Here is a 15,581-nt window from a genome sequence, read left to right as displayed (position 1 = left end):
AAAGTTCATTTCCTTAAGTAAAGGTTAAAGTTTTTTTCCTGCATGCCGCACGACTCGATCTTGTTCTTCCTGGGAACAACCTGAACCAGTCATGCATGTGTATGAAGCAGTGGGTAGATAGGTATGTTTTTAATTTTAAAGAAGCTGCCTGTTTTGTTCATCTATTCCCTCATCTTCATTCCACTCAACATTCCATTCATTCAGAGACTCAAACTGTTTACATGGTCTGCAGCCCTAGAGCTATCCAAGAAAGGAGACATTTTGATTTTTCTAAAGAGATCTGTCTCCGGGAATTCCCACCACGGATTAATGGGTCTGTGTGGGGAGCAGGCAGGAATTTAAAGCTCTTTAAGCCCTTGGCACTAGCTGGGCATGTCTCATAGGCTGCTGCCACTACTCCAATAGTCAGTTCATTTGGCTGTAGTCTGTAGCTGCCCTGGGCCGCTGAGAGAGACACTTTCAGTATTTCCCCCCCGGAATTGAAATTAGGGAGGGGTTTGAATTTACAGGGGGATGGGTGAGGGGTGAGACCGTGAAGGCAAAGGCAGGCAGTATGGTACCATAGTAAAAATTGAAAAATGTGTCACAACCATTTTATTAGATTTAACTTATGTTTTAAAATCATCACACAAATTAAAGTTGGCTATTCAAGCTTTCGATGAAGCCCAACCTCTACATCCTTCTTGTTGTCTTCTTTCAGAACACCAAATTCTATTCAGCTATAGCTGTTGTGACTGGAAGTAGCAAGGGATGAATTCCTACTTCTTTCATCCCAGGCAACATCGTACAAAGATTGGGTCAAGCCACTAGTAATGATAAAAAAATAAGTTGAAATCAAATCTTCATTCATTCGTTGTATGACATTCCACTCCTGTGTTCAAATTCTCTATTCTGTCCTGATTACATGGGAGGCCCATTTCTGGTAGTGCCTCACTTCACTCAACTGTCACTGTTTGAAAGACAAGCATCTGTAAAAGCTACATAGAGGTTGAGTAGAATCCAGAAGTCACTGTTGTAGATTTGTAAGAATAAAGTCTGTGTATTTTTTCAGCTGGCTTAACAAATACCTCTTGTCCTCTTCACTTAAGGATTCAGTGTAAGAGCCTTGGTTAGCTGACTTCTGGACTGAAGTCTTTACTTCTCCCAGTACATTTTCAATGGATATATCTCTGATAGATCCAAGTGTAGCTTCTATTGCTGGACAAAGATCTACTACAGTTGTAGCAGATCCCTGGATGGCATTGTTTAATGACCCAAAAGATTTCAACAGTAGACTTACAAGACAGAGAATGGCGATTGTCTTTTCTGAATGTAGTAGCAAAAGTAGTCCACCAGCTTCACTACTTAGATCTGTCCCATGTTGGTAGATACTTCCCAAAGCCAGTAATAATGGTTGCACTAATTTTAAGACGACAGCCAAGGATCGTTCATGAGAAATCCACTGGGTTTTCCCAGGTTGGACTAATTTGAACTTAGGGTGACCAGATAGCAAGTGTAAAAAATTGGGACAAGGGATGGGGAGTAATAGGTGCCTATATAAGAAAAAGCTCCCAAAATCGGGACTGTCCCTATAAAATCAGGACATCTGGTCACCCTATTTGAACTTCAGACCCAAAGGATCTTCTATTTTTTCCAAGATGTTCAATCATTTTTGACTCTTGTTAAAAAAAAAAAAGAGTATTGCAAAGACATTACATTTATATCTTTTTAAATGTCTTTTGAAGAGTCTGCAGTTTGTACGAATGCTAGTTGAGTAGATCATAGAATCGTAGGACTGGAAGGGACCTTGAGAGGTCTTCTAGTTCAAGTCCTCTGCACTCAAGGCAGGACTATTATCTACACATCCCTGACTGATGATTGCCTAACGTGCTCTTAAAACCCCCCAGTGACAGAGATTCCACAACTCAGTAGGCAATTTATTCCAGTGCTTAACTACCCTGACAGTTAGGAAGTTTTTCATAATGTCCAACCTAAACCTCCCTTGCTGAAATGTAAGCCCATTGCTTTTGTCCTAGCGTTGTAGGTTAACGAGAACATTTTTCTCCCTTCTCCTTGTAACAACTTGATATGTACTTGAAAATTGTTATGTCCCCCCTCAATCTTCTCTTCTTCAAACTAAACAAATCCAATTCTTCCAATCTTTCCTCAGAGGTCATGTTTTCTAGATCTTTGATCATTTTTATTGCTCTCCTCTGGAATTTCTCCAATTTGTCCACATCTTTCCTGAAAAGTGGCTCCCAGAACTGGACACCATATTCCACTTGAGGCCGTATCAACAGAAGAATTACTTTTCGTGTCTTGCTTACAACACTCGCTAATACATCCCAGAATTATGTTTGGTTTTTTTGCAACATTGTTACACTGTTGACTCATATTTAGCTTGTGATCCACTATGATCCCCAGATCCCTTTACACAATACTCCATGGTGATTCCTCTCAGCCTTTATTTACTGGCATTGTCCATTCCACTAGAGCTTCATGCCTTCCCCTCCTGTTCCTATTGGAGCTACTATTGTGCAGGTGCAGAGTCAATGAACGTGAGGGCTCCAGGCCTATTTGCAGAGCTCTTTAGGGGGAGGTCTCCTTTGATCATATGGCCATCAGCAAGGTACCCAGCAGCATCAAGCTTTCTCCTCTGCTCCCTTTGGACCACTGTTGAGCTTTCAGTGCTCTCCTCAAGTGCTACAAGCTTCATGCTTTATTGCTTCAAGGCATCCCTCGATGCTGAACGTAGGCGTCAGAGCTCCAGTTCAGCAGTAGTTGAGGCATCCAACTCAACATTCTCTGAATGTTGCATCAAATTATTTTGTTACTTTTCCCCCCTTTCTCCTCTTCCTTCTTTCTTTCAGATAGAGCAGTACTGAAATGAAATGTTGAAAGTGTTCAGAGAATGCCTACATCATTCCCCCTTTCTCCTCAACAAAGCTAATGACTGCGCTAAGAGAGATGGCGATTGATGGCCCAGTGAGGAAACATTCCAAAGCTCTCCTGGTTGCCCTCAGTTCTTTTGCTCAGCATGGCTTGAAGGTGGCCTAGAAACCCTTGAAGGCATTGGCCTCAAAGGATCCAGAGTTGAGACTGGTGTCCCTACCTGCAGCACTGTACGTCTGAAAAGATAAGTCTTAGATCCCTGCTTCCACTATTTTGATATGACAAGCTGTATCCTACTTGAATTGGTGTATCTTGAATTGTTGTATCCAGCACTGATCAGAGCATCAAGGCTCTCAGCGTGTCCAATTTGACCATGATCAAGAGAAGAATACTTTCCACAGAAGCACGGAACCTGGACAGTAGTGAGAGGGGTCTATTCAGTGACATGACATCCAGCACAACCTGGGCTGGTAGGAAAGGTGCAGACAGTGTCTCTGTCAGTGGTACTCTGACAGCATCAACATGTTGTACTGCGTCACCTGTTTGTGATAAGATGATCATTGCCTATGAAAAGGAAGAGGGATGTTACTTGGATGCAGAGGCTTCTAAGCCCTTACCATCTAAACAGGAAAAACCTCCAGATGAGCAAATGGCCAGATGATCATTTGAAGAAATCCAGTCCCTCATGGCAAAAAATGCCATGAAACCCACCCCAGTGTGTGAAAGAGGAAAGCAGTCTTTTGAAAATCACTATTATTATTTTTTATTAATTATTACACACATTTTGAAGGCATCCATCACTATAGTATCTGGGTACCCAAATTCATATTACTGCAGCTCCATCGTTGGCGCTAAAAATGGAAGATTTTCTAAGGGGGGAAAAAAACTTTAATTCCCATCATGATACTCAACAGGAGACTGCATATGCTGAAAAAGCATCCTTTCCTTTTACAGAGCTGGAAACTGCGGCCTGCCAGTTTCCATGGCTGCATACCTAGATATGCAGGAAATCGTTTTCCTTCAGTCTCTTGATTTCAGTATCTTGCAGATGTATTTTGTTTCAGTGATATCTATATGTAGAGCACTGAAAAGTAGCAAAGATTTATGGGAGAATGTGCAAGCCTTCCATTGAAAATGAACGGGGTGGGGGTTGGTTTAGTCCTCATAAATTTTCCTTCAAGTCTCAGCTATATTTTTTCAGATAGAACTGTGAATATATAACCAGATACAGAGAAGGCTTAGTGATTAATTCTTGGTGGATGAGACGTTTCATACCCTAGATTCTAAATACACATCTTCTATGCATCCTTGAGGCTTGGAAAACCTCTACATAACCATGTAAGTATCACACCTGGATCTCTTTCTGTCTTCCCTCATTTTCCACACAGTGGAGCTACAACTGCACTAAGAGAAGTAAATGTGTATCAGGGATCAACACTTAAGGAAATCATAGTCTGAACTGACCCAAAGGTGCTGCCTGTCAACTGAAAGAGAAGGAGGGATAATTCATCAGTCTAACTTTGTGGATCGCTAGGTGCAGAAATTGGGCTTCTGACCTTAATCCAGCACAAGTGAGCAATGAAGTGTATAGAGTGCTTCCTTGTGCCATGCCATTTCTTTACTTTAGGATACAAAACTTATCTTACAGCAGTCTAGTATATTTCTCTCAAGGAAGGGAGTTGTTTGTTTTTCAGAACAGGTCCCCTAGTGCTTTCATTTAGGAGTAGTGACTAGTGCCCAGCAGATACGTTTTTCATCTTTAAAGTGGAAGTACATAGCAGCTCAGTCTTGCAACTATGGCCTTGTCTATACCACCAGGATAAGTTGACCTAAATTACCCTCTCCAGCTTCGTAAATAACGTAGCTGAAGTCAACATAGCTTAGGTCGACTTACTCCCGGGTCTTCACTGCACTGCGGTTGAATTACCTTACTCTTCTCGGGGAGCTGGGGTACCAGAGTCGACTGGAGAGCACTCTGCTGTCAACTTAGTGGGTCTTCACTAGACTCGCTAAATCAATCTCTGCTGCATCAATTGCAGCAGCATCGATTTCCCGGTAGTAAAGACAAGCCCTATGTCAGAAATCTAGCTATATCTGTATGCAGATGTTGTTGCTTTCTTAGGCTCATATTTTCCTTCCTTTGTAAAGTGTAAATGTACAGTGATATATAATACAATAATAATAACATAGCTTTGTTAAAATCCTTTGATAAATTCCTCCAATTATCATTACTCGCAGTGTCAGAGAACCCACAGAGTCTTGAAATTTGAGCTAGGACCAATGTTCTAACTGCAACTATGCTACTGAGTTACCATGTTGCCTGGGGTAAAACATAGAACCTTTGTTCTTCAGTTTCTACATGTGTAAAATGGGTAACAATGCTACCATTCACACAGGTATTTTCAGAATGACATAGTTAAAACGTGTACAGAACATTGAAAAGTTAAGTGCTATATAAACATTATTGTTGCTAAGTAGAACCATGCAAAATGCTGAAGTGCTGAGAATACCAAATGTGACATTGTCACATACAAAAGGAATTGTGCCGAAGTCAGAGGTGCTGCAAATGGTGAAACACATTCAGAAAATTTCATAACTGTGCTACATCCATTTTTTTATGTACAGAAATACAAAGGCTTTTCAGGAAAAATATGATTGAAGGCATTTGTATACAGTACAGACGATTGAGCCCTATTATTGATATAAAATTACAATAATGTATTTGGAGGTCAAGGACTTATTAACCTCAGACCTTGGCACAGCTGATGGGAGGCTGGGGAGAGAAAAGGGCTCTCAGCCACCTTTTTCCTCTCCCAGTTCTGTGGCTGCTGGAGGTCTAACAGACATCTGGCACCAGTTAGAGCAGGTTTATGGCTGCTCTGACTTAGGCTGGCCACCAGAAGAGCTCAGAGATTCTGGTTCTGCCCCCTTCCTGCCCTTAATCAGCACATCTTTGACAGGCCCCCACCTGGTCCTGACAAAACTGGTTGCTTTGTGCTACTTTTGTGGGGCAGAGAATTTGGCGCTAAGCATACTGCAGTAATAACCTAAGGAAAATTGGCTGACTGATTTCACAATATGAGCAAGTAGCTAGTGTCTCTAAACTTGGCCCCAGATGTCTGTTAACCTCCTCCTACCTTGACAGCTAAAGTTAGCCCATTTACTTCAGACAGTCTTTGAAGAAGTGATGTGTTAGGAATCAGTTATTTTAGAGCAGCCTCTTGAAAATGAATAGGGACAAATGTTTTGTTGGGTTCTGGTAGGTAGCAAAGATGTGGAGGGTTTGCTATTGGCATGGATTTAAAAACTGGCTAAGCACAATGAAACCAAGTTATGGTGAATGGCTGATCTACAACTTGGAAAGAAGTTAATAAGGGGATGGACTGGAAGAGAGTATTAGGACTACTTCTCTTTATATCTGGAGGAGGAAGTGCACAGCAAGTTCTATGGAGTTTTGAGAGAAAGTCCATATGGTTTTCAGTTAAGATGATTTGACTGGTGGCGTACATGACTGTTGATCTGACTGGTGGCGTACATGACTGTTGCTGTGTCTGTCTGTAGATTCTCTGTCTGTAGATCTGCAGGTATTTAAAAATCTGCAAAGTTAGTTGCTAGGGTTCTGAAAGCTTTTTTTTTAATGCTGTGGTCCTGGAAGTTATGTCATCCAGCATAGTCAACAGGGAACGGGTTATTGCTATTTACATGGTAATGAGACCTGCACTTTCAGGAGATACAGGGGACCCAACATTTTAAGAAGTTTTTATATTCAACAACTGATGGTCAAGAACCACATTGTGTTATTGCAGGAAACTTACTGTGTGAAGGAGCCTCTTTGTCCTTGGAGAGTTGAACTGTGGGAAATATCAAGAATATAAGCGGGATGAAGGAGTTGATACTTAATCAATAACTGATGTAATACAAATTACTAAAGAGACTTTGACTCAGACACTTTAAAGAAGATATCCTGGCAGCAGAGGTGGGGTGAGGAAAGGAACTCTAATATTAAAGGTTTTTGTTTACCTTTAATATGTAGTTACAAATTTAGATCCCAGTTAGTTGTGCTTTTCATAGTGATTAGCTATACTTGCATTCTGCCTCATTTTTAATTTCTACTCTATAGCATATAACCTTTGTTCTTCATTAAGATAACTGGATTTGGATGTGGTGTAGTTCGCATTACTCATTGTGAGATGTCTTGGAGAGAAGGAACCTGAGCTGAGACCTTAGAGGCTGAGCCAGGAGTTAAGGCAATTGTCTAGCGCTTAGTCAAGAGAAAAGCGGTTGCAATTCCCGCTCCAAACAGGGCTAGTGGAAAACTGGCTGAGGCCAGAATATATGGGGATGACCCATATATCAATTTTGGCTACAATTAAATTTACTTACAATGACAAATTGAAGAAGACTAAGGTTATTCAGCCTGGAAAATCTAAAGGGATTACAGGGGATTTGATTGAGGAATTCAAGATAGTGTTAACCTATCAGTATATGGTACACTGATTGGTCATAAAGTGATCATCAGGAAGGAATTGCATATATTGATCAAATCACATCACACGTGCACAGCACATATGGTACTGTGGAACTGATTAGAGGCATTGTGTCCTCTGACACATCAGGTGTTGGCTAACTGTAAAGGCTAATACAGCAAATCCTGTGTTATTAAGTGACGGTTAATTGTTCCCTGCATAGAATCATAGAATATCAGGGTTGGAAGGGACCTCAGGAGGTCATCTAGTCCAACCCCCTGCTCAAAGCAGGATCAATCCCCAACTAAATCATCCCAGACAGAGTTTTGTCCAGCCTGACCTTAAAAACCTCTAAGGAAGGAGATTCCACCACCTCCCTAGGTAACTCATTCCAGTGCTTCACCACCTTCCTAGTGAAAAAGTTTTCCCTAATGTCCATCCTAAACCTCCCCCACTGCAACTTGATACCATTATTCCTTGTTCTGTCATCTGGTACCACTGAGAACAGTCTAGACCCATCCTCTTTGGAATCCCCTTTTAGGTAGTTGAAAGCAGCTATTAAATCCCCCCTCATTCTCCTTTCCTCATAAGTCATGTGCTCCAGCTCCTTAATCATTTTTGTTGCCCTCCGCTGGACTTTTTCCAATTTTTCCACATCCTTCTTGTAGCGTGGGGCCCAAAACTGGACACAGTACTCCAGATGAGGCCTCACCAATGCCGAATAGAGGACAGCCCAAAATGCTGTTAGCCTTCTTGGCAACAAGGGTACACTGTTGACTCATATCCAGCTTCTCGTCCACTGTAACCCCTAGGTCCTTTTCTGCAGAACTGCTGCCTAGCCACTCGGTCCCTAGTCTGTAGCAGTGCATGGGATTCTTCCATGCATGAAGGAACCATTTATGAGGTAAAGTCTGGGAAAGCATCAGGAAGGGAAGAGGTATAGAAGTAATGGTACAGAAAGGAGAAGGATGGGAAGAATTAACAGCTGAGCTGTTTGTTGGCTAGATGAATGATGGAGCACTGCAGAGGTGATCCATACTGTCATAGATTAGCAAATATTTGGGATCAACAGGATGGGAGGCATTGTATGTGTACATTATTATGATAGGAATAGGGGGGAAGATGGAGCCTAATGAAAAAATGTAGCCTTGGTACAGCAATGGTCCTCAATAGGAGGAGGGGAAGAAAACTGTGAGATGAAAATATGGTCTGGGAGCAGAAAGGGAAAGTATGAACATGTGCAGAGTAGATGGTACAAACCATAGGAAATTATCCATTAATGCAAATGAGGGTAACCCAATCGTAAAAAGTTAATCACTTTGACGGTGGTGGGAGTTAGTTTCTTCCACAATGTATTTTGTTTTGTAAATCTTCTAATGTTCCTTTCAGCTTGATGAAGGTTTTATACGCTAAATAAGATAGTACATCAGATGGGCGATGTATGATCTACAGTGGTTTCGGTAGAAATAGGACAGATTTTATGAGCACATCATGATGATTAATATCCTGGTCTGCAGGCCAGTGGAGATGCATTCATCTGAGAAACTTTATGACACGCTTAAATGTCTAAAAAAGAGATGGGGCTGGTCACAGGGGTATTCTCAGGGAGAGCCCCCAACCTCTGGAATTTGCTCCCTATTTTGGTCCAAAATAACCAACATTTGATTACCTATTTGGGGGATATATGAGGATAGGGTGACCAGACAGCAAGTATGAAAAATTGGGACAGAGTGTGGGGGGCTAGAGGTGCCCATATAAGAAAAAGCCTCAAATATCAGGACTGTCCCCATAAAATTGGGACATCTGGTTGCCCTATATGAGGATGCCAGCCTAGGTATGATGTGTTTTTTTTTTTTCTGGAAATTTTTATTGTCAGCTGATTGAGGTAAATTATTATCGCCATTTGATTATTAAGGTTGCTGGTTGGAGGAATTAATTTATTTGTATATTAGTATTTATGCTGCTGGATTGGTAGCCACTGTGAGTCTGATTATGGTCACAGTGCTCAGAGCTTTTGTATGGCTGTTCTTTTTAATGTTAAATCTTAAGAAATAACAAACTGTAAGAATATCGTCAAAATTTTAACATGAAATTTCAGTTGGTATAGTGACTGTAATCCAGGGATCGGCAACCTTCGGCACGCAGCTCACCAGGGTAAGTGCCCTGGCGGGCCGGGCCAGTTTGTTTACTTGCTGCATCCGCAGGTTCAGCCGATTGCGGCTCCCACTGGCCGTGGTTTGCCGTCCCAGGCCAATGGGGGCTGTGGGAAGCGGCGGCTAGCACATCCCTTGGCCCGCGCTGCTTCCCGCAGCCCCCACTGGCCTGGAGCGGCAAACCACGGCCAGTGGGAGCTGCGATCCGCCAAACCTGCGGACGTGGCAGGTAAACAAATGGCCTGGCCAGCCAGGAGGCTTACCCTGGCGAGCTGTGTGCCGAAGGTTGCCGATCCCTGCTGTACTCTCAAATTTAAAAAATGGTCTTGTATCTAAAGCACAGAGAGTTTCATGGCAGATCCTAGACTACAACCCACATCTCTGCACTTCTTCCTTGCCTTTGTCTGGACCTCAAATTCTTCATCTATAATGTGTTCCATAAGTATGGGGCATTCCCACCTGCATCTAAGGCCTGTTCTACACTTAAAAATTAGATCAACCTAGCTGCATCTCTCGGGGTGAGTGCCATAGTTAAACCAACCCTACCCCTGGCGTATACTTGGAGAGGTCAACGGATGATTTCTTCCATCGACCTAGCTATTGCCTCCCGGACAGGTGAATTAACTACAGCGATTTGGGAAAAACTTTTGTGTCGATGTAGGAGGCATCAACACTATGGTGCTATAGCTGCAGCGCTGAAGGACCCATAGCATGGACATGGTCTAACACAATGCACAGACTGTAGACAGGCTCCATACATACCCACTTTCTGGAGTCTCTTTGCTATTAATTTAAATGGCAACCAAAATAAATTTGCAAGTGCTTTCACCTGAGCTTGGCTGTTTTTTGGGTTGCTCCCTGCAGTGCCCCTCTGCTGCAGATACACTCAAATCTTTTAATATCCTCTGATAGAGCTATTGATCTGGCTGCCATGGAGATTCAACAGAAGAGCTCTCCCAAATCTTTGCCAGATCCTACAGTACGCTTTTACATCAACATACTTCCCTATAAAGCATTTTGAGGCTCAGTTCACTATTTGTAAAGCACTTTGGGTGGAAGACACTATTGAACCGCAAAGTATTTATATAACACAACATATGCTGAATATAATGCTTATGTGAAACTGGGAATTTGAATTTGAATTCCCCTCTGTTTTCTCTTCTCCGGACTAAACAAACCCAATTTTTTCAATCCTTTCTCAAAACATGACCTCTGAGGGAAGATTGAAAAAATTGGGGTTGTTTAGTCTGGAGAAGAGAAGACTAAGAGGGGACACGATAACAGTTTTCAAGTACATTAAAGGTTGTTACAAAGACGAGAGCAAAAAATTATTCTTAATCTCTGAGGAGAGGACAAGAAGCAATGGGCTTAAATTGCAGCAAGGGTGGTTTAGGTTGGACATTAGGAAAAACTTCCTAACTGTCAGAGTGGTTAAACACTGGAATAAATTGCCTAGGGAGGTTGTGGATTCTCCATCATTGGGGATTTTTAAGAGCAGGTAGACAAACACCTGTCAGGGATGGTCTAAATAATACTTAGTCCTGCCTTGTGTGCAGGGGACTGGACTAGATGACCTCTCGAGGTCCCTTCCAATTCTATGATTTGGATATAATCATGGAAATACAGGACTGGAAGGTACCTTGATAGGTCATCTGGGTACTGGAGATTATCCATACTATAGAGTTCCCTTCCCACCTGATACCCCCCGCCCCCCTCCAGGGACCCATCCCAACAAATGAGTGGGAATCAGACTCTTTGCTCCTCAAGGTTGCGATAGAGGGTGTCCTGCCTAATACCAGGGAAGTGTGCTCTACTCACCATATTTCCTTGTTCCAAAAAAACAAACAACAAAAAAACAAGGCAGAGGCCCATCCTGATCTTCAACCTCTCAATATTTTCATCAGGAAGCTGAAATTTAGCTTGGGCACACTGACATTGATAATCTCCTCCTTCCAGGAGGGAGTGTGGTTCTAGACATGAAAGATGTGTATTTCCATGTCAACATTCACCCATCTCACAGGAGGTTCCTCTGATTCAAGGAGGGGCAGCGGTACTACCAGTTTCATTTCCTCACCGACGGTCTTGAGACAGCACCAAGGGTCTTTACGAAAGTGTTTGCAGTAGTAGCGGCCTATTTGTGACGTCAAGGCCATATGGTGTTTCCGTACCTGGATGACTGGCTTCTGGTGGGACAATCCCAACAAGAAATTGCCTTCTTGATACAGTTCAGGTGTCTGCCTGAATGAAGGCATGTCTGTTTTGTCACACACAGAGATGATGAGTTTTATAGGGGCAAGGCTGGATTTGGTTTCCATGCGAGCCTTCTTTCCGGCAGACAGGTTCTCTGCGATAGGCACCCTGCTCGGCCGCATTCTCTCACTGCGTCTATGGGACACCCCTTTCCAGATTCCACCTGCGGTACCTACAAGCCTGGCTCCATTCGACGACCAGGTAGCTCATCGATGCCAGAGTCACTGTTCATGCAGAAGTTCTGGCATCTCTCATTTTGTAGTCTGATCCCTCCAAGGTCATGATTGGGATTCCCTTCGGCCCTCCCCTACTGAGGGCCACCATTGTGATGGACAGCTCCCTTATGGGATGGGAGGTACCTACCTGGACCACCACATGGCACAGGGTCGTGACTGGCCACCACGGGAAACCAGGTTGCACATTAATATACTGGAGCTCAGAGCTGTCCACCTAGCTGCTGCGGTAGCGGTGGTGGCAGCTGGGAGCCCTGGGGAAGTTCTGGTAGGGCGGCTACCAGTGGGTGCTCAGCAGCCACCATTTTTTTCCCATGAGTGCTCCCCCTGGAGTACCCACGGAGTCAGTGCCTATACTAGCTGTGCCGGAAGAGTGCACCGAGCAGCAGCTTGCTGGGCACCAGCCAGCGCAGGCGCAGCACTGCCCAATGCCAGGTGGACTGCGTCTGCACGGGCGTGGCTTGTGCATGCATGTACCAGCTGCCACACATGGTCCAGCTCTGTGCCCATGATGCCGTTAGCAGCGTGGGGCCTGGCTCCAGCCCGCCTTGCATGAATCAAACCTCAGCCATCCCTTTATAGGGTGCCCATTGACTGTTCTGCCCCAGGGCCCAGAATTGCTGTCCGCAGGTCTGACCTCTGTTGTCTATGTCAACGAGCAGGGAGGGGTGCGATCTTATTCCCTCTGCTTTTGAGGTGGTTAGAACATGGAACTGGTTTTGTCAGGCACCAGGTTACCATGCAGGCCATGTACCACCCGGGCACTCAGAACTCCCTGGCAGCCACATTGAACAGAACTCTTGGTATAGGCCACAAATGGAAAATACATGTCCCAGTCCTGACCAATCTCTTCACATGGTGGGATACTCCCCACTAGGACTCCTTTGTATCCCAGATGAACCTAAACTGTCACATGTTCTGCTTGAGGTGGGCCATAAGCAGCGACTCCCATGGCGATGCTTTCCTGCTCCCCTGGACAGTTGACCTTCGATATGCTTTCCCCCCATTCCCCAAATTCTCCAGAAAGTTTGCCAGGATGAGGCCATGGGCATCCTCCCAGCACCCTATTGCCCCCGGGAGTTCTGGTTCCAGATCTCCTGAGACTTTCCACCAATCGGGTCTGGCTGTTCCCAGTTCTTCTCACAGAGGATCATGGGAGGCTCAAGCGCCTCAGTCTGAGCTCTCTCCACCTCATGACCTGGTGTTTGGGTGGGTATCAGACATAGAATGTGAATGTTCTGCCTCGGTCCAGGAGATCCTTAATCAGAGCAGGAAAGAGTTGACCAGAGCATGTTACAGGGCTAAGTGGCACCACTTCTCGGTGTGGGTGCACCGCCATCACCATTCTCTCAACACAGTGAGCAGCCCACTTATCCTTATCCTAAAGACAATAGGTTTAGCCCTAAGCTCCCTCCAAGTACACCTAGTGGTGCTTAGTGCCTTCCTTCCTCCAGTTGTCAAACCCATGCCCCAGTGGGATCTTAACCTTGTCTCTCTCACAGGGGCTCTCCTCAAACCTATAGCAACCTGTACCATAAGCCACCTTTCCATGAACATGGCATTCTCAGTAGCCATCACTTTGGCCAGGTCAATCAGTGAGCTAGCAGCCATGATGGCAGACCTTCCCTATATGGTTTTTCACATGGAGAAGATTGCCCTATGGTTACACCCCAAATTCCTTCCCAAGGTTGTGTCTGAATTCCATCTCAAACAATCAGCCACATGCCTCGCCTGAAGACAAGAAACTGCACTCCCTTAATGTCAGACACGCCTACTGTCTAGCTGAAAAGACCCAAGCCCATTAGAAAGTCTCCAAGACTTTTTGTTGCAAGAGCAGAAAGATCAAGGGGGGGGGGGTTCAAGCCATATCCTCTCAGACAATTTCTAGGTACGTTGTGGGTTGCATATTAGAATGCTATAAGATAGCAAACCCTCCCTCTCCTGGGGAATGTTACAGCTCACTCTACGCAGGCGCAGGCTGCCTCCATGGCATTGTTATTGGCCAGCCCATTGCAGGACATTTGCAAAGCCACAACACAGTGATCTGTCCACTTGTTTACAGCACACTACACCTTGACTCAAGCAACAGCCATGGCTGCAGCAGTAGGAAGGGCTATATTACAAACTGCTCTGCCACCGGCCTCCTTGCACCTATCGCCACACTAATCACTGCTTGCATGTGTTAAATACTTATAGGGCCCATGATTGAAGAAGAGGAGGTTACTTACTGTAACTGGAGGTTCTTACATATGTATGGTCCCTATGTGTATTCCACTACCCACCCGCCTTCCCCTCTGCTTCAGATTTGATTGCATTGCAGTAAGAGGAGGAACTGGAGTGGCGTTGACCCAGACCGTGCCTTATACCTTCGGTCGGAAGCACGAGAGAAGACACTGCACATTTGCAGGTCAACAGACACTGCTTGGAGAAAACTTCGGCCTCAGGCACAAGGCATATATGTGCACCCCACGTGTGAAATGTGGGTAGGGCCCGCACATCTGTAAGAACCTCCAATTACAGAAGTAACCTCTTCTTGTGTCTTGCTTAAAACACTCAATATATAGTTCATTGTGAACTTTTAGTTGCATCCTGCATATGTGTGCATATAGTATGGCCAGGAGACCATCAACAAGAAGAGCTTTTTGGTTTTTGTCGTAATGGCTCTGTATAAGTGTAAGGGGTTCTGTCCTCTTGTTCATTAATGGCTTTTCATTAATGACGTGGGCAGCAGTTGTGGTTTCTACCCCTTATTTGGTATCTTTTGGAGATATTACACGCATGCATATGGACCACTGTGGAAAAAGTAATCAATATTTGTAGGCTGAAGTGCCTACATGGATATTTATGATTAAAGGTGCTGAAATTAGAGATGGGTTCATAATTCAGATCTGTTCCAACACAAATAATTTTGTGCATTGGCAAATGCAGCACCTCACGGTTCATCTCTGCTTTCAAGATCATTAATAAATATCAGTTCCAGTACTGAGCCTTTTGGAACTTCTCCATTAACTTGATGGCATATTGAAAACTGATCACTTATTTTTTATCTTTGATTTATCTCGTAGCCATTTTTAAATCCATGACGAGAGCTCTACCTCTCAACCTATGATCACTTAATTTCTGTAAAAAATGTCCAGCTGGGACCTTGTCAGTCAAGATCAGCTATGAGGAAGGAATGAGTGAAAAATCTGAGAACCTTGAAAAAGATTACCAAAGTTAAGTGTAGATTGTCAAAACCAACGAGGCAAGTTAACCACACATTATTAATTTCAGTGAATCATATTTGAAAATCTTAACCCTCATGGTGTAAGAGTAGGACAATCTTTTTTTATAAGAAAAAGAAACTCAGAAACAGCATATGAAAGATCAGTTGGTTTTCTGAATGTCACAGAAAATGTCTCTAAGAAATTGGTTTAATAAAATTGCCATTCTCCTAAAGAAGAAAATGTGACAAGTGGGATATGAGTGAGTACACTCCATTTTGTCTTTTGCCAGAACAAGTGGATGATAACATTTTTGACTAGGTGTGAAACAATTGACTGCAGTGTTACATTCCGAGTGCCAAGCTGACAGACTTTCAATCAGGATTTACAGTCACAGACCACTTC

The sequence above is a fragment of the Chrysemys picta genome, chromosome 1 (genome assembly GCF_011386835.1).
Source record: "Chrysemys picta bellii isolate R12L10 chromosome 1, ASM1138683v2, whole genome shotgun sequence".
In the NCBI taxonomy this organism is placed as follows: domain Eukaryota; kingdom Metazoa; phylum Chordata; order Testudines; family Emydidae; genus Chrysemys; species Chrysemys picta.
The sequence above is the reverse complement of the archived record's forward strand: the minus strand, read 5'-3'. Positions refer to the sequence as shown.